At 37.6% G+C, this 27,662-nt stretch overlaps 1 long non-coding RNA gene across 1 annotated transcript; it reads right to left on the reverse strand.

Moving 5' to 3' along the window:
* Nucleotides 1-2,464: 2,464 nt before the first annotated feature.
* LOC121676749 lies at nt 2,465-27,334 on the reverse strand. Its single transcript, XR_006020578.1, has 3 exons — nt 27,197-27,334; nt 22,329-24,163; nt 2,465-20,964 (listed from the first exon to the last, which is right to left on the reverse strand). It is a non-coding gene; the product is annotated as an uncharacterized LOC121676749 (long non-coding RNA).
* Between the last annotated feature and the right edge of the window lie 328 nt (nt 27,335-27,662).

A 27,662-nucleotide genomic window follows, 5' to 3' on the forward strand; every position in this document is an offset into this window, starting at 1 on the left:
CTACAGAATATATCAATAACAGGGGTATTCTTATGAGGACTCAAGAGGCTGCATGATATCAGTCAGAAAGAGGTTTCCTCCCACTTGGAGGGTTTGGAGTGCTGGAGCTTGTAATAGAGATGGACATTAGCTAATAACCCTTCTGGGAACTCTTAGCTGGAAACTATGACACCTTTCATCTCCTGGGCTAGGAAGCAAATAATCAAGGGTTTTGCTTGAAAGATTTGCCTTTGTGTCAAAAAGAAAGTCAAAAATCTGTGGAGTGAGAGGCTGTCAGTAATGCCTGGAGTTAGGATACGGTGTGTGGAAAGTACAGTTGAGATGGTAACAGCATGGAGTCTGAAAGAGCTTGTAGTTTCTTGTGCCTTCCTCTTATTTATTGCATAGCTCTGATGAAAGCTGCTGACTGCCAAATCATGTAACAGCATCTAACCAGTTACTAGTAAATAAAACTAGTTACTTTTTCTAGAATTATCATTAAACATTTGATTAAAAAAAAATGAAAAGCAGTCAGCCACTGACATTTGCGTACTGTTACCGTTATTTATTATTGAAATGTTTCATGAAAGCATCCTGAGAGACAAGGCCTGCTAGAGCTTCTTATCTGTGTTTATACTTAGAAGTTTGTTTATGCTTCTATTACTGCCAAGAATAATAAAGTAGCCTAGTGCTGGTAACAAAAAATAAGAATATTCTAAAGAAATGCTTTTTTAAGTTTACCTTTTTGTTCTATCTTACTTGCTTTAGACACTCATTTATTTCTCAAGCAGTCCAAACTCTGAGTAAGTTAACTTTAGAATTTCTAATTTTTATTGCTTACAAAAACCACTCATTAAATATACATCAGCTATATCATCATTTGTCATCTACATTGATGATAGTACAGTTAAATCCTAACCTTGTAGAAGACTTCTTAAACACAGGTAATATTCTTATGCAACCTTTTTCATAATTCTGTTTTCCTTTCCATCCAGTGGATAATGCCATTAGCTTTTTAAAATATCAGGGTCATTCCTGTGCACGTCCATAATTCCGTCAGGTACTAAAGGAACTTACACCTATATTTTCCATTTTCAGCTTTTTAAAAATTAGACTAAGGCCAGAAAGCAAGGCAATTTCTTGAGCTCTATAAACACTAAAACAGGATTGCTTGATGGTATTAATTTCTTACTCTTAAGAGAATAAGCTATTTGAAGAATTTGGCACTGGATGGAGAAGAAAATTCCAGATGGACTTTCTAGCTAAGAATATAAGCCTTTTGTGTTCCAACAGCTCTTAGAAAGACCTTGAGGTTTCAAAGACACAATCTATTTCCACATATCTTGCAGTACTGACAGATAGCAAGGAAAGAGATGGACGACCATTGCACCATGACTGACAGATTTTTCCTTTAGAAGTATGTCTTCCCTTGCCATATCCTTCCCACCTCTGGCTGAAGTGCACTGGATGTGCAGTGAGCATGCAAATCCCAAAACCCATTCCAATGCTTCACTGTCACATGTAAGGGAGAGAATTTATGACATTGTGCTGATTCAAAAGATGTAGCATGAGAAGTAAATATAGCAGTGGACTGACAAATAAGTGCAAAAGGCATAACTGCAGGCTTTATTGTCTCTGTCCTGTTTGATTTACTTTGAAACTTTTAGTATTAATGGTATGCAGCAAGCTCCCAAATTGCTCTGAATTAAGGCATTCCTATAAAAAAACCCTGTGTCATTTCCTCTCTCTGTTGTTTACAAGCAAGCCCAAGGATGGAGAATCTCTCTTCTGATAAATGATTCAAGGACTGAATAAGCATTTAAGGGACACTAGAGAGAATTTCAAAATTATATTGGGGGCAGGAATCTCTCCTGTCCCAATAGAATATTGTCATCACTGACCTACAGAAACACGTCTCTTATGTTTAATCTTAATTCCTGAATCATTGACTAAACTGGCTTGAACAAGAGGCACAGAAAGTGGCAGTCCTGACAGTAGCCTGAAGATTGTTCCTTTCTCCTAAGAAATTGTAGAAATTATCTCAAAATTCCTCCAGCTGAGCAGGATACCAAATACTAGACTATGAAACTAAGGATGCCACGTGTAACATCTATACTGCATCTAGAAGGGGGAAGACTAGTAATTTACAAAATAAGCTTTGAATATTTCCATAGGAAAATTAGACTAGATTTGGACACAAAGACTTCCATAGAGGAGCAGCAGTAGAAAAGAACAGAGTTAGGGTGATTTTCCTTTACAGTTTTTATCAGGACTTGGTGCTGCAGTACAGCTAGGATACATGTACAAACAGGCTGTAAAAGCTTCTGGCCCAGTTTGAGAGAAATTCGGAGGAACATCTGAAATGAACGTACTCTGATAGAAGGCAGGTTACAGTCATCCCCCTGTCATCACCAGGTTTGGAAAGAAAATTCCTCAGAGGAAAGTGAAAAAGGAAAAAAAGTTATTTATTTAACAAACACGATGCACGCAGGCATGGGAAAAGAATAATGCTAAATAATAAAACCTCTCACTGTGGAGAGAGCCTGGGTAGATTTGAGAGTCCTTTATGGGTGTGGCTTTCTCCTCTTCGGAGCTGGGTCGGCTTGGGCCCCTCTGGGCCGAGGTGTAAGGTCTCCTGGCCGATGTTCTGGTGTTGTTGAACAGTCCACAAGAAAAGAAGAAGAAACAGAAGTTCCAGGAAAACTCCTTGCTTTAGCTAACGAACAAAAAGCTAGCTAGAAAGCGGGAGCATGCCACTCTCTTCCCTTCTGCAGAAGCAGAGCAGCTGGGCAGAAGAAGCCAGAGAGCTGATCTGTGTTTTTGAACACAGCGCTGAAGGAATTCCACTGGCTTCCCACCCCTCTCTTAAAGGTCTGCCTTAAAGCTACAGAAAAGGCACAGGATTCATGTATGGGCATAGAACAGGTGATAGGGGATACACATCATAAAGTCACCCCGAGATATTCTTCAAAAAACAGGATACAAATGTGAGCAGGCAAGAAACTCCACAGATTGCAAGGATCCTAAAACTGGAACTGGTTGAAGGGTAAGTGGTAAATTAGAAAGGAAGGACTGTGGCTGGATCATTCAGTTTAATTTTCAGCAAGTTTTTGAAAGAAGTTAATAGAATGGCTTCTCTAGATTTCAGAACTGATGTTCAGTGTCATTAAATATGCTCAGCAATCAGTTGGTACATATGATTGCATCTTGCCCTCAGTTATGTGACAACTTCCCCTTTAATTAAATGGGATTGCACCTGTGTAGGTAATGATACAATTTGGCCTATAATATATAATAAATACTCAATATCTTTGCCAAAAAATAATTTAGTTGCATAATTTAGTGAATGTTAAATAATTATTAGGAACATATTTACTGAAATTCAGTTGTTCAACATCTATCTTCATGCAAATTATTGTTGCACTTCGATAAAAATTAATAGTAATCAGTGTGTATTTAATTAACATACAATAACTTTCTCATTAAGTCTGAGTTAAATCCTTTTAAGGGGGGAGCATTTCATTTAAAGTGTTACTGGAAATCTCTCTTTGGAAGCTTACATAATTAATCTTATTTTTGGTTTCTGACCAAAGGAAAGGGCAATTGATGGCTGTGAGGGATTCTCTATTCATAGTATATGATCCTGTGCTTTGATAAAAATTAAGCCAAAGCATCTGAGCACAAAACAAAAATGAACTCACAAATGTTTTATTTAACTTGCCTGTGATTTAAATTATTTCAAAATAATTTATTTGGAAGTCAAAAAAGCTTTGAAATTAAATGACAGAACAGTAAGATTTACAGTGAGAGACTAAGTAACAAAAAAATTCAAATTACATCAGCTAGCAAATCAGGCTGAAAATAAAATTTGATGGCATCTTTAGAAAACATGTAAATCAGTCACTCTCCAGTTTTCATTTAATTTTCACCTTGTTTTACTGTTTAATGCTTTGCTTGATTAGACATAATAGTGAAATGGGTTATTTTCTTTTGGTTTATGTACAATGTTGACCTTCAATTATGAGAAATTATTTAGCTTTCAGCTTTTAATCAAATTATGTAGTATTTCAACTTTCTGTTTTCCTTACTGTTATTTTGTTTTATGCAGAACTCTAAGTTCTTTTATGGAGTAAACCGAAGGGTTTAATACATGTGTGAAAAATAATAATTTTTATTTACACCAATAATTTGAGATGTATCAGACATATTGCGGGGGGCGCCCCCCCAAAGAAACAAACCAAAAAAACCCAGAGGGAATTAAAAGAACAGTCAATTTCTGCATTTAGATAGAACAAAGACATTTCAAATACCTTTCAAAATGTCAAATACATACAGTGTCTCAGTTTGAGGTGATTCTCCAGTACTCCTGATGTAATTTACCACTGTCTCAGTGTTGTACACTCAAGCTTAGAGTTAGTTCTTCCTTCACAGTGAAAACTCAATCAATCATATCAAGTAGGACAGCACCAGCTGGGAAAAGCTAAAAATGCCAATATCAGAAGAATTACTAGCTTCGTGTTAAGGTATTTTCCTGGATATAGTAATGCAGACGTTCCAACTCATCCTGCAATTAGTACAGATGAAGAGTTAATGATGTCTCTAGTAAGTAATGGCCTATTCTAGGACACATTGCTTCACACCAGCAATAGTGTCTGAGGAAATCCTTCACAAAGAACACTTCACTGAAACCAGCATATTCATGTGAAAGTTAAACTAGACTTTTCTGACACAAAATATTAATCAGAAGATTCACAAAAAGGTGATAAAGGCACTTTTTGAAATTGCTTCTCCCGTTCTGCTTTGTCCACCTGGGGACACAGCCACTGGTGAGCTGAAGTGGAGGTCGAGAGCTGTGCCTGGGGGAAACAGATCTGCTGAGACAAGCTGAAGATCTAAGGATGAGGATCCTGCTCCTGGGATCATTTCTGTATTTAGTGGTGACACAGGTTTCGAACTGGCAGGAAAGACTCCACCTGCCCTTGCAGCCTGAGGCACTCAACCACCCTGATTTCTCACAACATAAAACCAAATCTCAAAGTTTCTGTGTGCAGTAGAGGAGGAAGCCTTGTGAGTTCTCCTATCCTATCTTACAGTCTGCATCTAAGAAGGTGTCCTCTCAGAAGAATGAGATGAATTTGATACCCATCATGTAGCAGGGGCCATTGAGATTCCAGAGTTCCTTGGTAAATGTTGAAACCAACCACTCTACATAAAGGAGCACCAAAATCTTGTTCAATTAATGAAAAAGAAAAAAAAAAAAACAACAACAAAAAATTCCACAGTGAATCCAGATCAACTTGAACACCCTTGATAAAAATGAATTTGTGCAAACATAGGCATACAATGACATTTAAGGTGGTTTCTAACTGTCAGTCTGGAAAAGTCTGCTATGAGTCCAGGGTCACATCTGCCACCTCCACAAAGATACTGTCAGTAACCCAGGGTGATACTAGATACCTCTGTTAAGGCAGCTGAATCACTTCCAAATGCTACATGCTTGGAACACAGCATCAAAGAACAAATAATAACTCTGCATTATATTTGTGTATAGGAGAATTGTGACAGATCTCATATCAAATGAACATATGCTCTCTAAGGTACCAAAATTTTGAAGAACTCTGGTGAAAGGAAAAGGAGAGACAAATTTTCTCCCCCTTTTTCTACTAACAAGATAGGAAAACCTGCGCAGCCTTGGCACTGATGAAACCAGTCACACACTTAAGGAGCCATGAGTGCTTCCACACATATTTTGTTGCCAATTCATATTCTACTTCAATGCAGATTAATTTTTCCATTTATATAACTCTTCTGCTTCATATATATGATCATTTAAGTACTACAACCCAATGCATAAACCTTACTCAGGGCTCTTGCTTGGCTTTTTATTCGTTTCACTACTCACCACTCTTTCTTTCAAAGAGACTGTCTTTGGGGACTTAGCACTCAAATATGCCTCCTTGTTTAATTTCAGTCCCAGATTACCTGTACTCCACCACTACATGGTATCCTGCCTTTTTAATAGGAGGGATTTAAATTGGCAATAAGTACTCATGCATATGAGGTTATAGACTTATTTACACTAAAATAAGGCATCTCAAAGCAGTTTAAATTTTCCACATGAAGAATTTTTGTGGCTCTCAGATGAGTAGTGTAACACATTGCTTCTCGTGTTTTAAGTTTGGCAAAAACAAGAGTCCTGTTCAAGCAGTTGCCTGTAGATCTTTTGATTTTATTTTCTTTATTACTCACTTCCTTGATCCTGTTGCATGTGATTTTGAAATCAAGGTGAACAGGACAAAGCTTTTAAAATGCAGCTCACCATAGTCTTTAATTTCTTAAGAAATTTCTTTCCCAGACCTCATCCCATGTATTATACAGAGCAAATAGGCTGTGTGGTTTACACTGTATTTTACAGATGAAAAAAACTGAAGAAAACTCAGTAAGAACATAAAATAATACTAATTTAAATTGTATGTCAAGTATAAATTTAATCTTTAAAATGTCTTTCATACATAGGAAATTAGCTTCATAACTTGTTACAGACTCACCTGCTTTTGGGTTACTTTCCTTCCTTATTATTTAGCAACTGATTATGGTTTCTTCTCTCTATTCACTATACTTGCTTTGTGTGGGAGAATGTGTATATATGTAAAAGGACACACGCTGGTATGTGTGTTTCTGAATTTTCTTATGAAAATAGCACACACATACTACCACTTCTTCCCCCTTCTTGAATCAGTATCTTATCGCTTCACCAGACTAGCAAATTAAAAATAATTTTCAATTTCTTTCACAAATACCTAGTGGCTAAAGATTATTAATGCATTTGTTGGACTGGCATAAATTCAAAAATTGCTCAGTTAGGGAAGAAGAATATAAAGCATTGATTGTTTACAATCAGATTTTGTAGTCTATATTTTCCTCACAGAAGTGAAAGTATCGCATTGTAAAACAGTGGTTATAATTTCACCACAACTATTCATCAAAACTGATATTTTGGAGCTGCAAAACATCACTTTCTGAGGCTACAAAGTAAGCAAGCTGTTGGCCCTTCCCTTATACCCTCCTTTAAAAATAATAGCTGCCAGAAAGTTATGGTTTTATCTCACATATGTGAGAGCACTCCAATAAATCATTTCTGCTTGCAGCAATCATAGATTATGAGGCTTTTATAATCATGAAATAAGCCCAATAGTCCACTGCTGTTCTCAGAAGACTGAGAATCACTCTGTATTATTCTCTTTGTGTGGATGTATGAGCCTCTTGTTTCTCAGGGGCTAGTGTTACATTTAGCTATGCTGCTGGTATGTACCCTGTATACCAGAAATGTTTCCTACAAGTTGGGAAACATTAGGGTGTTTTGTCAATTTCTGATATATTTTCCTATGAAAGAATCAAGTGCACTTCAGGTGCTTTAACTCCCTAAAATCATTCTTTTTGTTCTCCTTTCTTTTTCCCCGGGTACAAGATAATCTTCTACAGAACAGTGTTTTGAAATGCTCTGGCACTGCAAGTAGTACATAAAAGACATTGGAATGAAGTATATGAAGGAGGTTTATCATAATTCTTTCTTGGAACAATTACGGCAATTAGATACACTGATACTTTTGTATCTTCAGAGCCACAATATTTGGAGAGAAATGATTAGAAGGAGTTTCTTACTGGAAATAGATCTAAAACTAAGGTTTTGATGACATTCTTAGCAAAACATTTGTGCTATAAGCAAGATAATGATGACAGATATCAAGGTCAGGGTAATTACCTTCTATATTTGGATTAGTATTACCCTGGGTGTTATATACAAACTATCTACAAACATCAATCTATTGCTGTCCTTCCTCAGGAACAGACTTTTCACTTTTACATTAGGAGCTTTAATGCATGTGCCAGTATAAAAAAATAAAGAAAAAGAAAAAAGCAGAGCAAAGTTGGCTTTAAAGTTGCAAATATGCAAACTCAGAAATGCAGATTGCAAAGGAGTATTTTATCCAATAGAGTGTTGGGTGGTGAAAACTAGCTAGCATTCAAAAAGGACTTGGTGTGTCAGGTTCTTATTTACATTTCTGATACTCCTGAAATTAATAGATAGTTATTTGCTTTAATCTTTTTATATCAGCCACAAACTGCTTGTATATATTTTATCATAATAATTTTGATAGGAATTGAATTTTATTTCAGTGGCATTCAGTTTCTAATTTTCAAGCCCAAGTTGTTGGATGGTAGCTGGGCTTTAGGGTGATATAAGAGCCTTACATAAACAGTGCTTCAGAACGATACATACATCTTGACTGGACTAAATCAACAGAGATAGTAGTGTGCTGATTCAAAGGCACACATAAATGAAAAATGTTTCAAAGCCAAACTAATGCGATCTTCCGAGCTGTGAGTTAAATTTAATGTTATAACAAAAGACAAGGTCAGTAAAGTAAGCCTTATTCCTTCAGATTCTTTGTTTTAATGCTATTAAATGTCTGGACACAGTACACTCATTGCTCCCACCCCCAGCAGATCTCCTTCTGAATTATTTGTCTTTGAAATTACTCATTTTTTCCTCCAGCTGTGTTGCAATGTTCAGCTGAGGCTATAAATAAACAGCTCTTTCAAATGTCATTGGCTAACATCATCCTGTGCATTGATCATGGAATAACGCTTCCAAGTTTCTATTGCATTGTGAACTGGATGTTCCTGGTCTAAAATGTGTGTAGCTTGTGGTAATTTGGTATGAACACTCTTGATTTCATCAAGTTTTACAGCTTCTGCATCATCAGTCACAAATTTAAATTTTCTGCCATTTTCATACAGTAAAGTCATGATAAAATAATCCTTAAGCTATTCAGTGAAGGGAAAAAATACTCCTTATCTCAGTGGTGACAACTTGTCTCTCTCTATTTTTCATCCAAATAAGTAGAATGCTGTAAATCCTGTCCAGAAGACACAGACTGGAGGAATTAATCAAAGGTTTGTTTATGAGCTACTTGGAGCAGATTAGATGTTGTGTTGACAACACAATTTACAAATTATCTATCAGTATCAACTGAAGTGTAGCACCTGATCCTGATGTCAAGGAGAGGAGATCTGAGCCCCAACTGAAGAGCTTTAGCCAGTATGGTAACCTCCTAAACAGAACCACTGAGGATAGTCCTAGAAAACTGGTATTGACACCCAAGCATGTGCACTGTCACCCAAACATTTCACCAAGGATGAGGAATGTTCACTGTGAAACTACTGAGCATGAATGTTTAAGTGGGTCAGTTTGCTCAACAGGAGAGTTTATCACTACATAAAGAAAAACATATGACCTGAGACCCTCCGGCTTCTTTTGTGGAGTAGTTGGTGCGAGTGAATAGTTATTATAGATAAGCATTTTAGTACACCTTTTATGTTCCAGATTTTGCAAGTATTCTCTGATATATTAAAGAAAAACCCAAAACAACCAAACAACAAGACCACTCAACAAGAAAACACTCCATAAACTTGAGCCAACAATGTGCTCTTGTGGCAAAGGTGGCCAACAGCCACCAAATATATAAAATAAAAATTACTGTGATGGTTATCAGACAGAGGAACAGGTTGTCCAGACTCTTCTTCCTTGGGGACATTTAAAACCTCAACTTTCTTTATAAGAAATGAAACTATAGGCTTTGCAGTTTTAAATGCACATTCATCTTACCATATTTGCTGACATACTGTATATGTACACATATATGCATATGTTTCTACAGAAATCCTTAAGATATTTATATATTTTGAGGTACATGGAATTCTTTTTCTGGCAATATACATGAATTATATGTCAGATTTTACTCCATCAGATAAGATTAAGACAGGACTTAATTTTTTCCAAAGTCAAGGCCTGTACTTGAAATGATGACTTGCTAGTTGATGAATATGAATAGAGGCTAGCTTTGCACTGAGTAACAGTGAGGTCCAATGGAAAGAAGCAATAACATTCTGAAGGGTCTTGGTCTATAAAAGAAGCAGCAAAACTATGACTGTGTGATTCTCAGTCAGACATCATTAACTGCTGAATAACGGGATCCAGGAACTGCCTTTCTGGAATAAACCCAAGGAAATGAAGCTTGTAAGAAAGATGGAGTCAGACTCTTTAATAAGGACCTGTAATGATAGGACAAGGGATAATGGTTTTAAACTAAAAGAGGGTAGATTCAGATTAGATATGAGGAAGAAATTTTTTAAAATGAGGGTGGAAGTTTGAATTGTGAGAACTATGGACTGATTATGGAGAGAAGACAGGACTACAGACAGCAAGTCAGCATTAGATTCAACAGATTTCTGTGAGTTTACCTGTGAGTGATTTCTGGGTTTACCAAACCCAGCACATTTCTCAGACAGCTTTAAAGACGACAGACTGTATTTTTGCCATCTGAGAGTTTAGTTGACACTAAGTATTGGGTACCTATTAAAGGGTGAGAAAAAAGGTAAAGAATGCCATGAGGATTGGTTTGCTTCATCTTGTAGATATTCCTATACAAACAACGTGAGACTCATTAAAAATAAAAGTGCTTGAGAATTTTGCAGTATTCTGCAAATTGATTCATTCAAGAAGTGCTGTACTTCTTATTGTTTGAACTAACTCATTTGCAGAAGGTGCGGTATTTCTCATTGTTTAAAGTAATTCATTTGCATGGGCTGAATACTCCCATGCTGCAAGATGCTTAAATTGTGAAAAATAAGCCCTTTTTTTCATGTTACTGGCAATGTACTGCAAGCAACAGCATAAAAAATAAGCCATGATGCAAAAGATTTCATTAGATTATTAGATTCTTAGAGATTAATATTAAAAACTCACAGCATCCTTTGTAACAATAGCAGCTTTTCTTTGCAACAGCTAGTTTTAAAATGGAGTGTTGTTGTCCTTCTTATCATTTAGTACCAGATGAGAGTTATAAGAAAAGCACATCCTCTATCCAACAGCTGGGAACCCCAGCTTCATAGATAAGAGAGGTTGTGTTAGTTCTGACAAAAACTGAAATGTCCTGAAAAATTTTCTAGGAATAATGGGATCTATATAGAAATGCAAAGGACAATTTAAGAGATTTGTACAGCCATTAATCTTATGTTTTAAGCTCATCTTCGAAAATGTGTACCTAATTCAGGTTTGCTGTAACTTATGCTTTCTTTTAGATTTCTGAATAATTGTACATATATACTCTTTGGCATTAGGAAAAAATTAAATTCAGTGATCAAAAACCCAAAAATAATTGGTTTGAGCTGAAGTTTTCAGGCTGGTATGTTGGCATTTTGGATGTTAAATTGAATGTGTGAAACTTAAAGGCAAACCTTTTTAGTAGCACTGAGTGGAAAAGGGCATCTAGTGTACATTTAAAGACCTATTTTCAGCTTATTTTTGGAAGAGAATAACTTACTCTTCCTTTACTGTAATTCATAAAGTTTTAGAGAATAATTGCTAAGCACTGCAACCTAAAGTCCTTGAAAAGATAACTACCTAGACTGGGAATGAATATATCCTTACCTGCCACCACCACTTTCCTGTCCTGGCTGAAGGACTCTGAACAATGCCATAAAACATCTTAGCCCCCAGGCCTCTTTGGTCCAACTTCAGCAATGTGTTTTGGCTCTCTCAAAAGGTCGTGAAGAAACACTGATTATAGCTTGGAAACAAGAAGCCTCTGTAAATTTAGATAGTAAATCCTTCACAGATTGTTTCTGAAATTGATCTAATACAGCCCAAGAAAATAAATCATTCCACTTACATACGTTTCCTTAACCCTTCTCATTAATTATTAGTACAAAAATAAATGCAGATAAATGCAGTTGACAGTGTGGTTCCTACAGATGATTGCTGAAAATGTTTCTACTCTGAATTTACGAAAAAACAGTTGTTCTGCACACTACCTACTGCAAGGTGTCCCTGAATTACTGTGAGTGCAATGATGGAGCAGCCTTTTGTGACCAATAGTCAGGGTGAATTCACCTTTTATTCTTCAGCCATTAACTTGAAAATCTTGAATAACTCCTGTCTGAGGTCTCGTAGTAATAGAAATTTTCCAGGGGAACAAAATATACAATGTGAAAGGGCAAGGCACTTTTCAAAAGAAAATCATCTTATTTTAACCTAAAACAAAAATGGAAGCTGGATCATGGCTGTGGTCTTCTCCTGACAGCAGTGTGGTGTGAGGATTGCTTGGTGCAGCTATGAGTAAGGAGAGGATGATGTGCACTAAAAAGTAGGAAACTAAAATGTGCATCAGGAAAGTAGCACATTCTCACCCATACAGGTCCCCATTAAGGGGATCTGTAGAAGAAGGTTATTATGTCACTTTACATTTTGGAAAAAAATGAGGCTTAGAGAAAAGTAGCTAGAGAAAGTCCTGAATTATGACTGCAGCTGCAAATAAACCCAACTGGTTTTCTATTATTGTATAAATCAGTAAGCTTCTAGAATTCATGTGTTAGTAGACAGATGCTGTGAATATGCTGTAAAACACAAAACTAAAGGTTAAGTATTTTCAGATAGCTAAGAAACACGTGAATTGCCTCGATTTTAAAAAATCCTTACATGATTGCTTATTAGGGTTACCACAAAACCTCTATATTAAAGTGTTCCTTCAGTTTTTTAAGGTCTAGTATATCTGAAAGACAGCAGTAACTCATATTTATATTTCTCAACATTTTTATTATAAAAGATTTTTGCTAAGAAAAAGAAGCTTTCCTAAAAAAAGCTATCATCTGTGTTGTTTGTAGCAAATATTTGGAATACAGCGATAAAGAAGTTGTCAAGCTCTGGAATTGCCTTTTCCTTGTCTCTTGAAATTCCATTTGTGTTTAGCCCAAGTATCAACATCCACTTTTTCATCACTACTTCTTTAAGGCAAAATTTAGCATTTCGCAAAGGTGCTGTTTGACTGAATATTTTAAAGGCTTAAACCCAGCCTGTTACCAACATAACAGTAGGTAAAATAATGGGTATGGTATTTAAAATGCTTAAGAATGAGCAGAATGCACAGGAAATTTTGCTAAGTGACACCATGTGCTACAAGTCACTTTCCGTGGCAGCTGATTGAGTTAATAGCAGTATAATGTCTTCCATGCTTTACATTTGTGTTGCAACGGTTAAGGAGCTGTGGGAAAAACACTGGAGTTGTACCTAATGAGAATTTTTAAAAGTCTTTTTAAATTAGAAAGCTGTTATTTGTTTATAGAAGTCAAGTCCTAGAAGGGTCTAAGAATGCCAAATTTATGGTTGCAAAGTGTCCTTGATGCAGACCTTATTCGTGTGTTATGATATGCAAAGCTATATGCAGAGAACTGCCTCTCTCAGCCCTGTGAGTGCACAGAGGTGGAGCAGACTCAAGATTGTGTGATTGATTACTTGTCTGGCTGCTTCATTTTGCACCACAGATAACTTATTTTTAAATACAGGCTTTCTGTGGTAATTATAATAATTGGAATTAGGTAGTTGCATTTTTATGCATTTATCAAATATTTGAAGATATTTATCATCTGTCTCAGATTTCATAATTTAGGGATGAACTGTAGAGGATGAATGAATTATAAAATCTTATTTATATTCCTTGTTTCCTCAGCCTTCTTTATTGAAAAATAAAAAGAAGTTAGAAAAAAAAAAGGTCCTGCAGAGATGGTTCCTTATTCCTGGGATGTATTTCAAAAGAGCTCCAGTCAGGGACAAAGGTCCTCCTATGAAGAGCAGCTTGCAGGATAGATGCTTTTGATTGTGCATTTTATAGAGAGGTTATTTCCTCCACAGCACTTCCATAATGGCCTAGCACACTTCAAACGCAATGGCAATATAAGTGAAGAAAATAAATCAAAGGCATTTTGGGAAACTAAATTCTTTGGGTATAAATTTTGCCTTTGGATATTACGAACACATGAATCCAAAATGGATGCCAAAAGAAGTGCGGAGTGAGTATCCACAGGAAGTATTCAACCTTTAAATTACTCATTGCACACAGCAATTAGTTAGCCAACAAACATTTTTAGCCATTACTCACAGTGTAAAATGACCTTTAATAAACTCAAAGGAAGTACAGACTACCCAGTGTGATACATAACTTGTAGGCACGTTCTCCAGAAATAGTCACCAAGTGCACTACAGCTCATTACAACCCACTCAACAGAAAAGCAGGTACTTTGTACACTTAGGAATTTGTTCAGTCTGTGTGTAACATAACTTTGCAGATATATTGTGACGAAAATAAAGACGATTTATTATTTCAAAATTCAACTCCAGTTAAAACATCCCCTCTCCATTTTAGTAATACCCATAACTAAGGTTTTTCTCTTCTGCCACTAAACCTATTGAGCTTCATGCACAGCAGTTAGGAAAAGAGAAAACTTCTGGTCTTCATGTCAGGATACGCATTATGCATTTGGAGACAGGGTATTTTTGTTTCCTGCAGGATGTTTAATATTCCTCAGAATAAGGCTGTGTTAGCGTGCTATGTACAACATACAAAACCCCTGACTACTCATGGAAGCCTCATCTGGAAATAACGGCTTGCTTACGGTCCACTCAAAGGAAGAGTAGGTGCTCAAAGCAGAGCAGGTGCTTAAAGATGTGGGGAAGATTATCTGCCTGTCTGAAGGGCTACCCCAGGGCTGGCTCTCCCTGGTGCCCTTTCACACAGCCTAAAGCAGTCAGCCATCCAGGGAAATGCTTCAGCTTCAGAAGCTCTGCATCATTTTTACATCATTTGTCAAGTGACTGTTTAAGATTAGATCACCATTTCTAATAAAATGTAATTTTACTCAAGATATTAAAAAGAAGCAGCATATAAGTTACACATTTATATGAAGCGAAGCAAATCACCTACAGCACCTGCAAAAAAATTATTTCCTAATTATTTTTACACAAGAGAAGAATGGGAATGGTTACAAAGAGAGGCTGTTTTGCAAAGGAATCCAAAGTAAATTCATTGCATAATTCAGAATTGTATTAATATTTCTTCCATCTATCTTCTTTGACATCTTGGTATCTTTGATAAAGGATGCAAGAGTTGCAAATATGCCCATACAAATCAAATTGATGTTTAGTTCCCTAAAGCACTAACTAGAAGAGTACTAAAAGAGCCCATTTTACTTTTTTTTTCAGCCCTGGGTCTGTCCATTCCTGCTTGCTTTTTCTGTTTCTTCCTCTTCTGTTTAAAGACTTAGCTCTGTGTAACCACTACTAAAGACACAGTGTCCTGAAGGGTTTATATTCTAATTTAAGATAAATTCCAACAAGATTGTAACACGAGGAAAATGAGGAAAGCAAAGGCTAAGGCAAGACACTGTCTAAACACGTTTTACTATCTCTGTGCAGTTTGATGGATACTTTCCCCTCCCCTTCTAAAGAATAAAGGTACACAAAACCAAAATTGAGATATCTTTATTCAGTTTGGTGAATGCAAAAGTAAATCAGCCAGCAGCACAAGAAAAAGAATAGACTCTTTACTCTTCACTCTTTTTCTCATTCTTGTGTTTGAAAATAAAGTTGCAGACAAGTATTATTTTTTCTGCTGTTCAAATTCAGGGTGAGTCAGTGTTCAAGAACTCACAACTCATACACACCAGACTAAATTTCTCTACAGGCCATAAGTTCTTACCAACAGAGACAATAGGTGCTCTTTCTGCTGCATTTGCTCTATTAATTACAGAAATGTTTTCTCTGGGAAAATACCCTCAGCATCATTTTCTGCAGACAGTTTGTGGATCACAAACCGACGACCCACAGTATTCAAGTCTCCTACTTAAAAAGGCTCAGATTTCTCATGTTTTTCTAGAAGATAAACTTAAAAAGGTACCTCAGTTTTCAGTTATTGAACTGTTAAACTCAATTTCTTTCTACCATGCATTGTATTATCTCTGGTCCTTGAACAAGGTGCTGGTATTTACAAGCACACAGTATGGTTTTGCTTATGAAGGTCAATCATTCTGAGATACTCAATGATTTTACTATGTAGGGGATCTTATTGATCATACCTTGGGATAATATTTCCATTTTTTGCTTTTTATCTCTTTATTCACTGCATTACATATGCTTTAAAGCCAATTAGAATTAATACCAAAAATGTGAGCAATCTCACTGCTTACCTTCTGTATATAGGTTTTCTTTCACTTTTACAAATAATGATTCATGCAAAGTCACCAAGACAGCTATTGCTTCCATTGTGGAGTTTATTATCTCCAAGATGAGCAGACAAGTCATTAAGCTCCCACAGAAGGATTAGCACACAGAAAGATCACTGCATTGTGATCACTGCATTGTGATTTTCTGGTTACATGGTTCAATACGATGATGGTTTAAGGAAGGAAAAGCCAATTCCAGCATTGTCATTATAGAACACTGTATGCTGTCAACAGGCAGTTATAAATACTATCTCCTGTAAGAGCTACTTGTCCATAAAGAGGTCTATCACATACCGATGGGATCAGTAATATATGAAAGTAAGTTGTGAAGAAAGGATTTATCTTTCATATTACTTGGGGGTGCTGGTGGATTAGAGGCTGGACATAAGCCAGTAATGTGCGCCCACAGCCCAGAAATCCAAACATGTTCTGGGCTGCACCAAAAGCAGCATGGCAGCAGGGCAAAAAAGGGGACTCTGCCCCTCTGCTCTGCTCTGGTGAGACCCACTTGCAGTGCTGCCTTCAATTTTGGGGTCCTCAGCATAAGAAGGATGTGGAGGACTTCAGTGTGGATTGTGAGGCAGTCCAACAGGTTGCCCAGAGAAGCAGTCGATGCTCCATTCTTGGGAGTGTTCAAGGCTGGGTTGGATGGGGCCCTGGGCAAACACGTCTAGCAGGAGGTGTTCCTGCCGATGGCACAGGATTTGGAACTAGATGATCTTGAAGGTCCTTTCCAGCCCAAACCATTCTGCAATTCTTTGAGTACCTAAAAAAATTTTTCCAACTGTATCTTTTAGTCTTAAAGTCCTGTAAGGATGTAAACCTTCTCTTTAATGTTCTTTTCATGCCTGTGTACATTTTCTCATAACAAACTAATTTTCAAATAACCAGCCAAATTAATCTCTTCTTAAGGATGAAATTCTGGGTACTTTTTTTCCAGCATTAATTCAAAAGACATCTTACACCTTGCACTGATAGGCCCTGTCAGGGATATCGTGTCAAATTTCTGTACATATTACAAACCAGAAATATGATGTTTAGAATTTTCCCACTCTATAATGAGAGTAAAAAGGAGGAAATAAAACATCTTCAATCAGGTTTTATGCCTCACTTGGTATATAAGAATTAAAACCTGCTTTTATTCTGCAAGACACGTGGGGTAGGGAGCTTATTTGATTATAGGTTTTCACAATCAGAAAAATCTTTATTATTCAGTGAAGAATGATTTTTTTTCCCAAGTCCAGCAGTGTCCACTACACCCTAGGGCAGCCAGGACATATCTAAGACATCCCAGTGAGGCATGAAAATGGCTGGAAAATTACAGCCTTTTGCAAGGGATAGGATCAGGGTATCACCATTCTCACCTACATCATTATATCACACTGTGACACTTAAAAAGCTGCAAGTGTTTCCAAGAAAATGAGACAAATACTGTTTTTTGTTATAGTTCATATTTTAAAAGATCCATGCTTCTGTTATAGGCCACACAGCTCATGTGATTTTGTCCTTACAGACAAACGTTATACGACAGTTCAATGACTCTGAAACATGAGATTCACACAGAATCAAGGGAAGGGATAAAATAAATACAGTACACTTATTCCTGAGGTCAAGCTAAAATAGGAAGACAGAGTCAGAGACTGAAAAAGGGAGTCTGTTTCAAGACCTCTTGGGGGCTTGGAACGTGTGGGGTGGGTCAGGCCTTGCTCTGGTGAGGTAGTTCTCTGCCCCTCCAACACCTCCCAGGCCTCCAGGGACCTTCAAGATCATCTAGTTCCAGCTTCAATGGCTACAGAAATACATCCTTACACATCACTTAGGTTCTTGGATAAGAGAAGTCACTGTTCTAGACTTCTACAAAGAAGTTAGACATGCTGCTGGTTTGTGAAAGAAGTCTTTGATGAGACATTTTTGACCCATCGTAAATTTATTGACTTCCAGAAGAGTGTGCACAGCTAATTCAGTCTGCAGGAAGTAATTTATCAGTTGCTAGCTCACCAGTATCCACTGGCCTAGAATGATGACATTCTAATGAAATATTAAAAATTAACAAAGAAAAGTTTTATTTAATAAAAATTTCCACTGCAGTAGGTCAAGATGCATGAATTAATAGTTACTAAGCCCAGAAAGGGCTGTTATGATACCTTTGTAAATAACATGTGTTAGAGAATCAAAATTCTTCCATGCGTTCAGCAACTGTTTTGACTACAGGAGTCCTTTAAAAAAGAATTTATATTGATTTACAGGCCTACATACTGGAGAATCTGCTCTGTCTTTTAGTAACTTTCTGCAGCAGCTAAATGTTTTCACTGCTAAAAAAGCGGGCCAGACTTATTTTTGTCAAAATTCAGCTTGCAACTGTTGGACAATTTTAGGGCCTTTGTCTCCTAGATTAGTGTTGTCTACTATCAAAAGGTCTGCCTCCTGCAGGTACTTCCTTAAGTTACATCTTAAACAACTGAAGAGATGAGCTTGAAACAGCCATTTTGAAGTGAATGACTGATAAACAGAAAGTTTTATGCAAACTTTTGCTCTTGATATTTTTATGTTGTTCGAACTGAAGAAGTTAAACATGTCATCAAATACAGCTGTACTTGGAATCACCAGCATTAATTCAAAAGTAAACTGAACTTTGTTTTAACTTTTTTCTACTTAATATCTTCTTTCCTTTTTCTATATCAAGCCTGTAACTGTTTCGAAAAAAAAATCAAACTTTATATAGCAATGAATAAGTACTTAATGTCTTAAGTTCATTTTTGTATGCTCATTTAAAATTTTTTACTTTTTCTATTTTCAATAAAATGATGTTTTTATGAGTCATAAGTTTAAGACCATATTATTACAAAGAATAAATTTTATAGGAATATAGGCTGCATTAGATCTTTCAAGTGTTCAACGTTGTGTTTTCCATGAAAAGATACTGATTTTAGAAACATTATGATGTTGGAAATATCTGGAAGGCTTGAGAAAAGGGTATTTTTGTAAAATCTTGTCAGTGGAAAGATGACTAGTATGTGCTAAAAATTAACAGAGGATTATTTAAGGCCTAATTAATTCTTCTGGGCTTTTAAGATATACTGAGCTTTGTAAGTGTTCACCACTAAATATTCTGCAGCAGTGCTTATAGTGTATAATGAATAACACTCAGCAGTGATAGCACAGCATCATCCTTATTCCTTCAGAGCAAGTTCTTCTCAATTCATTCATCATGTCTTTCAGCTTCTTCAAGTTACTCCATAAAATCAGCCACACTCTATATTCAACAAAAAGGTTATCAAAAATAGAAATGCCTTGAATATTAAATTTGTTTGGTAAGTATTACAAGTCTATGAATATGGAGTACATGAGTTTATCATACAGAGTAGAGAAATATCCAAAAGGGACCAAGATCTGTCAAGTCAAATGGAAACCCAAAATATCTGTCCCCAAGCTAACAGATTCCTTCAGAAATATAGATTCTTGTCTGGGTTTTTCACTTCTGGCATTGAAATAGCCTATATTCTCTAACATTAGTGCTTTCGTTTTGGGAAAGTATTAGGTTTTGAATAAAGCTGTTTAACAAGAATTCTGAAGTTAGTTTTCAGCACCATCATTAACCTGTTTCTGTTTTTTATTACGGACAGCTTGGCTGTCCGGATGTTGTCTAAATTTCTAAAAGAATTGGAGACTAACAGAGTCATGCATTGTGTCCCTTAGGTTTAAAAGCCATTTGAAAATATAAATATCTTGCTCAAATCAACCGGAATTTTAAAGTAAATGAGACAAATTTCCTCCCTTAGGCATAGATGATAAATACAATAAAAATAGTGGAGAAAATTTCTTACTGAAAGCATATGGCAATGGTGTTGGGAAACAATACAAAATATGTAATTAGTTATACTCTAGAAAAGCAGAGAGTGAATTAAGATAAACTTAAAGCATTTAACTGTCCGAAGACCAAGAAACATAAAAATTAAAGTTAATATAGTTTGTCTCGCAGCTGTAGAGTAGCCCAGCAGTCACTGAAAAAGCTCATTAATTTCCATGCAATTAACTATAATTAATATGACACCCCAGGAGTCTGTGTTCCTGAGAGATAATGTCAGCCCTTGGGTGTGACGTACCCTGTGATGTTATCTCAACATGGCTCAAATTCCATACTTCTCCTGAGCTAATAAAATTAAAGTTCCTTCAAAAGGCCACTTTGGTAACTTTGGTTATTGACTTTCATTCCCATGGTCCAGAACACTAGAAACACAACGAGTACAAATATTAAAAAAGAACATATAAAACAAACTGATCATAAATTGCTTTAGCAGCAGAGGGAGAAGATGGAGCAGTCAAACCATGAACAGCGTATGTCATGCACTAGCAGAGCCCTGAAGAAACATCTGGAAACAAAACAAAACAAAAAAGAGGCTTTGAAGCCAGTTAGCAAAACTATGTGATCTATCACAGTTAATCAAAGACTGAAGCAAGTATCACCTGAAACCACTGCTGTCTTGACTATACCTAATAGTACGCTAACAAAATTCACATCCATGCTGAGAACTTAAGACTCGGAGATAGGGTGCTGCTGAAAATGTCCTTCAGTGCCTTCTGTAAACAAGATTCATTTATGTTGTACCTTACAGATGCAAAGGAAATACAGAAATGGCTGGAGATTGCAAGGGATGAGCTGGATGTTGGTTTGAATACTACAAATAGGGTGAAGGAAAGGGGAGATTGATGCTAGGAAGTGCTAAGATGACAAAGGGAGGTTGTCTAGGTGTATTTGACGCAGTACAGCAGGGAATGTGGAAGTTGGCAAAGGAAGCAAGGCATCATGGAAACTATTGCTGCTTCACTGGTAAGCTGCAAACTGGTGTTGGTCTCCCTGGAGCAACAAACCTGTCAAGAAACAGTAAGGGGGGTCATTCAAGAAGTTCAGTAACATTTATATTAGACTGAATCTGAGGTGACCATACTAAGACAGAACCTCAGAAGGAATAAAGTTTGGGCCTCAGATCAACCACTATGGAACTCAGTAACTGGTTCTGCTATGCAGTGATGAAGCTGTGAAACAATGTTTTGTGAACCATGCCCTGGCAGTCAAGTATTTGGTGATGCAAGGATGAGATATTACATTACATCACAGTGATAATGCTTTAAAATTACCTAAACATGGAATCTTTCACACCAGTAATAAAACTGGCTCAAAACAACATGGTTTTAATGACAAATTGCTTTCTCTAAATGCTCATTTCAAAGTCTTCTACTTCTAAGAATGTAAAAGAATCCCCTCTTTCTGCACATCATCATTTAGAAAGAGTTCAGATTCCAGCTTTAACTTTCAAGCATCTTTAATACATGTGAATCTTGCTCACTGATATATTTGATTGTAATGACATTCTCCTTCAGAGTTTACATGGTTATGTTTCATGTTCTCATCATTAACATATCTCTGCCTTATTGTGTATGGCCCATGCAAAGGATTTCCTCTCTGCCTATAAAACACTCAATTCCAGAAGACTATAAAATAAACCTCTTACGGAGGTTTTTTAACAGTTTTGAAGAAGATATATAGCTGGGAATCACATCATGTTAATGTTGGAGGGGCTCAGTGTATCTGGATTTATTATGATGTTAATTTCATGAATGGCTGTTCAGGTTTAGACATAGGAATCTCTTTTTACTGTAAATTTAATAAGTAAAATAATTATTTCTTGTTTAAAAATTCAAAATTGCTACCTACAAAAGGAATTTAGATCAACTTTTTACTAACATAGTCTCTGTTTTCCTCTCACTGTGAAGAAAACATCAAATCCCTGTATCTAGAAATATCATTCTCTGAAGATATTCTTTTTGGTAATAAATGAGGTGACCAGATGTCCCAGTTTTTCTGGCAGAAATGTAGTGTCCCTATTTTCTTTCCTCCTATATGGGTCACTCTATCCCAGGTTTCAAGTCCCTGTCAAACATCAAAGAAATGGCAACTCTGCAAGAAATTTTCCTAAAAGTGGCAGGTTTAGGTTTCCAGTATTTTTAACAGCTTTTCAGCTTCATAGAAATTAAATTTTTTGGAATAAAAACAACAGCAACCCAAAACTACAAAGGAAAGTTTTAAAAAGCAAATTAGATCTCTGCTACAGCCTCCAATGCATGTCTGCTTACACAGTCTACCAAGAGCGTTGTAATGTAATAGTCATTAACTCACAGACCTGTAGCTGGTATATGGAATTACATAATGCTTCTAATGACTGTTTGTTACTTACCTAATTGCTGCAGATTGTGATGGTGAAAAGAAGGTGCTCCCTATTGAAATCTGGAGTTGAACAAGAAGACTGGTCCAGAGCTGCTTTGGAACTCCAGATGAGCAAAGCTGAGGAAGACTTCTGATAGTGGATCATATTAAAGGGGATAATGAGAAAAGACCAACTTGGCCAGGTCTTGTTTGCATTTCTAATATTTGAAAATTTTCCTTCCCATTAAAAGTTAAGATCGTAGTTAAACAACTGTTGTCTCTTGCAATGCGTGCTGGTTTTGGCTGGGGTAGAATTAATGTTGTTCACGGTGGCTGGTATGGGGCTATGTTTTGGATCTATGCTGAACACAGGGCTGATAGCATAGAGACGTTTTTGTTATTGCTGAGCAGTGTTTACAGAGCTAAGGACTTTTCTGCTTCTTATACTGGCCTGTTGGCAAAGGAAGCTGGGAGGAGACACAGCCAGGACAGGGACCCCAACTAACCAAAGGGATATTCTAGACTGTAAGGCCCCAACACTTAAATGCAAAGGGTTTACCGAGGTCCCTGTACTCTGGGTTAAATGCACCAAAGAAATACTGACCAGATATTCTCAAGAGGTCAAAATTACTTTACTGGCAAAATATAGAAAATCAAGGAGCTCTGGCAAAAGATTTAGTACAACATCCAATCAGCATAAAACACTTCTCACAGTATTCATTTGGCCCACTCAACTTAGAAAACTTTAAACCCATTTGATGTTAACTTTACTAAAACATTCCAAGAAAAGGAAATTAGAAGGAGAAGAAAGAGAGAATGAGAGAAAGACAGAAAACATATAGAAACACACACATATAGCCACCAACTCCTAGGTTCCAGCATAGATCAGACACAAACTCCAACAGAGCATAAGATCAGGACACGTGCTCACCTCATGCTCAGCCTTAAATAGCCAATGGCCTCGGTGGGCCTGCCCCCTAGGTGGGACTTTGGGTCACTCAGCCACTCAGGAGCTGGATTAGCGCTGCCTCTGGTGTGCCAATGATTGACAGCTCTGCCAGACTGGGATATGAGCTCCAGGGATGCTGGGGGGGTCGGTTCACTACCTTGGCAGGGCAAGGCCTGACCTGCCCCCCTGCCACACCCCACAGGCATCCCAAAATATCTTGGGAGGTCAGCCTTTTCAGCCTCTGGCACAGAACATGTGACATCATGCTCAGTATACAAACTGAGAGGAAGAAAGAGGAAGGAGGGGACATCTGGAGTGGCAGCCTTTGTCTTCCCAAGTCACCATTACATGAGGAAGGGCCCCACTGGCCTGGGCATGGCTGAACACCTCTCTGCCCATGGAAGCGGTGGATGAATTCCTTGTTTTGCTTTGTTTGCATGTGTGGCTTTTGCTTTCCCTATTAAATTGTCTTCATCTCAACCCATGAGTTTTTTACCTTTTACCCTTCCAGTTCTCTTCCTGATCCTGCTGGCTAGGGAGTATTATGACCTGCCCCTGGAGGCAGGTTAACTGAGGTTCTTGTCAATAATAGATCCTTTCGGGCAGACTAGAGTGAAACTACACTAAATGGCTGGTATGTATAAATATATATATGGCAGGTTTATTTCAGAACAATTTGGTTTCGATGGAAAGGAAGTATGTAGTCAGCTTGGTTATTATCTATAGGAATATAGCAATATAAAAACATAAAAATAACACTTAAGAAAATGTACAAGGGAAAAAAAAGAAAGAGAAGGAAAGGATAAGAATAGAAAGATATCACCACTCATGGACTAATCCAGTGATGAGACTTGATTGTTGCAATTTTAGTGTCTGTTGATTGAAATGTTGCCCAGTCTTGATCTGGTTGGGGCAGCCTGAAAACCACAAATTTCAGTGGATTAATATACACTTGGGGTCAGGTGGGAAGGCCTAGGTATTTCCCCTGGCTGGGGTGTAGTTTTACATTGTTTGGTGTAACACTGTAACAAGGATCACCTGCGGTCCTCTGGTGGAAGGCCCCAGAAATGAGTTGGGATGCTTCAGGGGTCTTTGATGGTTTATGACATCTAACACATGACAGCTGCCTCTCATGTCAGCGTAGCTGAGCCAGTTATGCCCCATCAGAAAGGATGAATAACTTTAGGCCTATGTGTGAATGTCCGAATGCCTTCCCCGAGGGGAGTTTTACACCTGAACCAGCTGTGTAAAGGGAGCCACTGGCATAATAAAGAGCACTATCCCACTTTGCAAGATCTTCTTCTTATTGGCTTCTTCCCTTATCTGGCTCAAAACTCAGCTTGCTGCTAACAAAGGCCAGTTTGTCGTGGTCAGCCTCTGGTGGTGGGTGCGCACCCCCTCTGCACCTGGGCTGTTCTTACACAGGTTTCACCACATCCAGAAACCCTCCTCCTCCCCTTCACTTGGGGGGGGTGTGTGTGCAAGACTGGCCTCAGCAAAGCACCTGCTGCTTTTGCAAATGGGCGATTGTTTGAGTCATTAATCTTTAACATTTCAGTCTCTCACAGGGAGTGAGCCAGCGGCTGCGTGGGACTTCTGGCTGGGGTTAATCTACAGCACCAATAAAAAGCAACTGCAGCTGACATGTTTACAGGAAAAGTGGTTGATTGGAAGCCAGTAAATGTCACTAGAAGGTGAGTGGGAAGTGGCCTATGTAGTAAAAGTTTGTTGGAAATCTACTTCTGAAACACACCAGGGTTGGGAGACTAATACATGTCCATGAAGTGATTACTCAGTCATTATTTCTTTCCTGAGTATAACCTATATTATCTCCTTTGACATCCATCCTGATTTTTCAAATTTATTTGGGGTAAGGGCAGATTATAAACTTTTGGAGGGCAAGGGGGTGGGGAGAATATACTCACTTGTGATGGGGAGCATTACTTACATGGATACACACAGTTTTATTTCAATTCTATGGGGATTAAAAGAAGAGCTCAAGACAATGTTTGAAATATTTACCTCTAGCCTTTTAAACTCTGTTCTTTTAAGGGCTAAATTTATATATTCCAGCCCTTGTCCTCACACCACAGTGCACTGCTCAAGGCGCACTTCTAGAAGCAGAAGCTGAATGTCCTATTTCAATTATTAACATAGTTTTAGGAATATTAGGGCCTCCTTTTTTCTAGTGTTAAGTAAAATTTGAATGTAGAGACATTAATTTTACATGAGCATGTTTTTATGTCATGACCACAGAAAGCCTTTTTGCTGAGGCAATGGGTCAAAGCAAAAATCAGTATCTGATTTGTTTGTTTGCTTGTCTCTTCAACACAGTTCATTCATCTTCTATAAAATAAAATAACTGTTTCATGAAGAAGTAGTATGCTGATAAAAAAGAAATCTTCGAAAGGTAAGATTGATGTATGTTATATCTGAGAGATAAACACTCAAAGAGGATTCAAACACAAGGCTGTCTGACTGCATCTTGACGGCCCACCAGCTGTCAAGGATGAAGAATATCAGCCTCTACCACTGAAGAGGAGGTGGCACTTCGCATCCTCTCCCCACTTCCCTCATAACCAGGTATAGCCTTGTGGCTGAGTGGCTCCGTAATGCTCTGGAGCTGGGTGAACTGGGAAGAAAGGGTAAAATTTACCCCTTGGTTTTGAGTGTCATGGTTTTCCCTCAGGGATATGTACAAAAACAATGAGAGAGATCCTTTGTTCCTTTCCATAGGGATTCCTGCATTCCAAACTAAATGCTAGTGGCTGGTACATGCCTTCGCCTCTGTCTGTCAGGCAAGTTGTTTATTTTTAAGGTTTTCAGAATTACAGATTGTAGCCCAATCCAAGGAACCATTTTTCCCTAAAAACAAAAGATGTTTCAGAAAGTAATAATTTTAACTGAATTTGTCTCTCACATCAATAACACACTAGGGTGACTTCTCTAGCATAAATGAGTCACTTTAAGCTTTGTCCAGGACCAAGCGCCCATTTGTGCTTACACTTATTTATAATACTAAATGGATCCCTTTTTTAAGCTGTTTCTAGGACAGCACAATGTTTTCAGGAAGAAAAGAGTGCCAGGTTCTTGTTCTACCTCTTGAAAACTAATCAAAGTCTCTTTCTCTGTTGCCACAGCCCCTGGCACTCACAATATGCTTCCACAGTTGGGCAGTTGTAGAGACGAAACCACTGTCTGGTGAGTGAACCATGGCTGTCTCACAATTTACCTGCCCTTCTCCATCTGTCTCCACTCACCAGCTGTGCTTGAGCCCTTCAGGCAGGGACAGAAGAATTGGATGCACATAAAGTATCTCTTCAGTGTGACCAATGTGAATAATTGTGTTTGGGTTCTCTAGGAGACAGGGAAGGAAGACAGGTTCACTGTTAAACTAACCCCCATCAAGAGGGAAAGAGCATGGAAAGAGCAGAAACGATGCTTGTATCCAGAAGAAGTTAGAGAGTCCAAACTCTGTGTCCGTCCTTGGCTCCTGCAAAACTGTATCAGGAGCCAAAGGGGTCTGACAATTACAATTCCCTCTTACGGGTTTCTGTCAAGCTCTGTAGAACTGTATTTCAGTATCTTTGGTGCTGACAGACTGAAAAACACTAGGACTGTTATTTATTACCTCAGCTACCAAATGGGTTTGAATGCACATTTCCTTCATCATGTCTTCCTTCTAACCTCAAATATGGAGCTGCTGCAAAGTTCAGTACATTTAAGATGACTATGGATAGTGAGGACGGGTAAGATTTGTCACAGGTGATCACATTCGTTTTACAAAAATAAGTTTATTGTACTTGGCATAGCAATAAGAAAGCTAGGCTAGCTGGCCAGTCAGCCCTAAGAAACAGTGAACAGCATCTGTTTAAGTCTCTGAAGTAACACAATTCATGCATGGCATTAGGTTATGTTGCATCATTTAACACAACATAAACCTCACTTACCTTCTCCTCCCTTTGCCACTTTCTTCCAGTTTATTCTCACTCCAACTGGCTGCAAAAATGCATAACTGTCTTTGCTGCTTTAAAATTCCTGGGTTTTCCCCTCTAACTTCTTCAGCTAATGTAATTTTTTTTGTATACTGCCTTTCTGGGAACCACTGAACTCACATCCAAGAAGTGTTATCTCTCCCTTATGCATCTCATCATAAGACTTCTTTGTGGGTTTTTTTTGACTGAAGTCCTATACAAAACTAAATTGTACTGTTATGTCTGAGACATTCTCATACAGGAAAAGGCACAAATCATACTTAACCAAATTTAATGAAAGATTGCCATCAGGTGTCTAAACGTCTCACTTGCCTGTTTAGTTGAGTTATGGCAAACAATAGTAGCCAGAAACTTAACATATGTAACAATTCAACAGTTTTTTATTATCTGGACCTGTTTTGTGCAAGGTCTATTGAACTAA

Source organism: Corvus kubaryi, unplaced genomic scaffold (genome assembly GCF_017639235.1).
Source record: "Corvus kubaryi isolate FWS band 111438036 unplaced genomic scaffold, C.kubaryi_AGA036_p1.0 split1-131, whole genome shotgun sequence".
In the NCBI taxonomy this organism is placed as follows: Eukaryota; Metazoa; Chordata; class Aves; order Passeriformes; family Corvidae; genus Corvus; species Corvus kubaryi.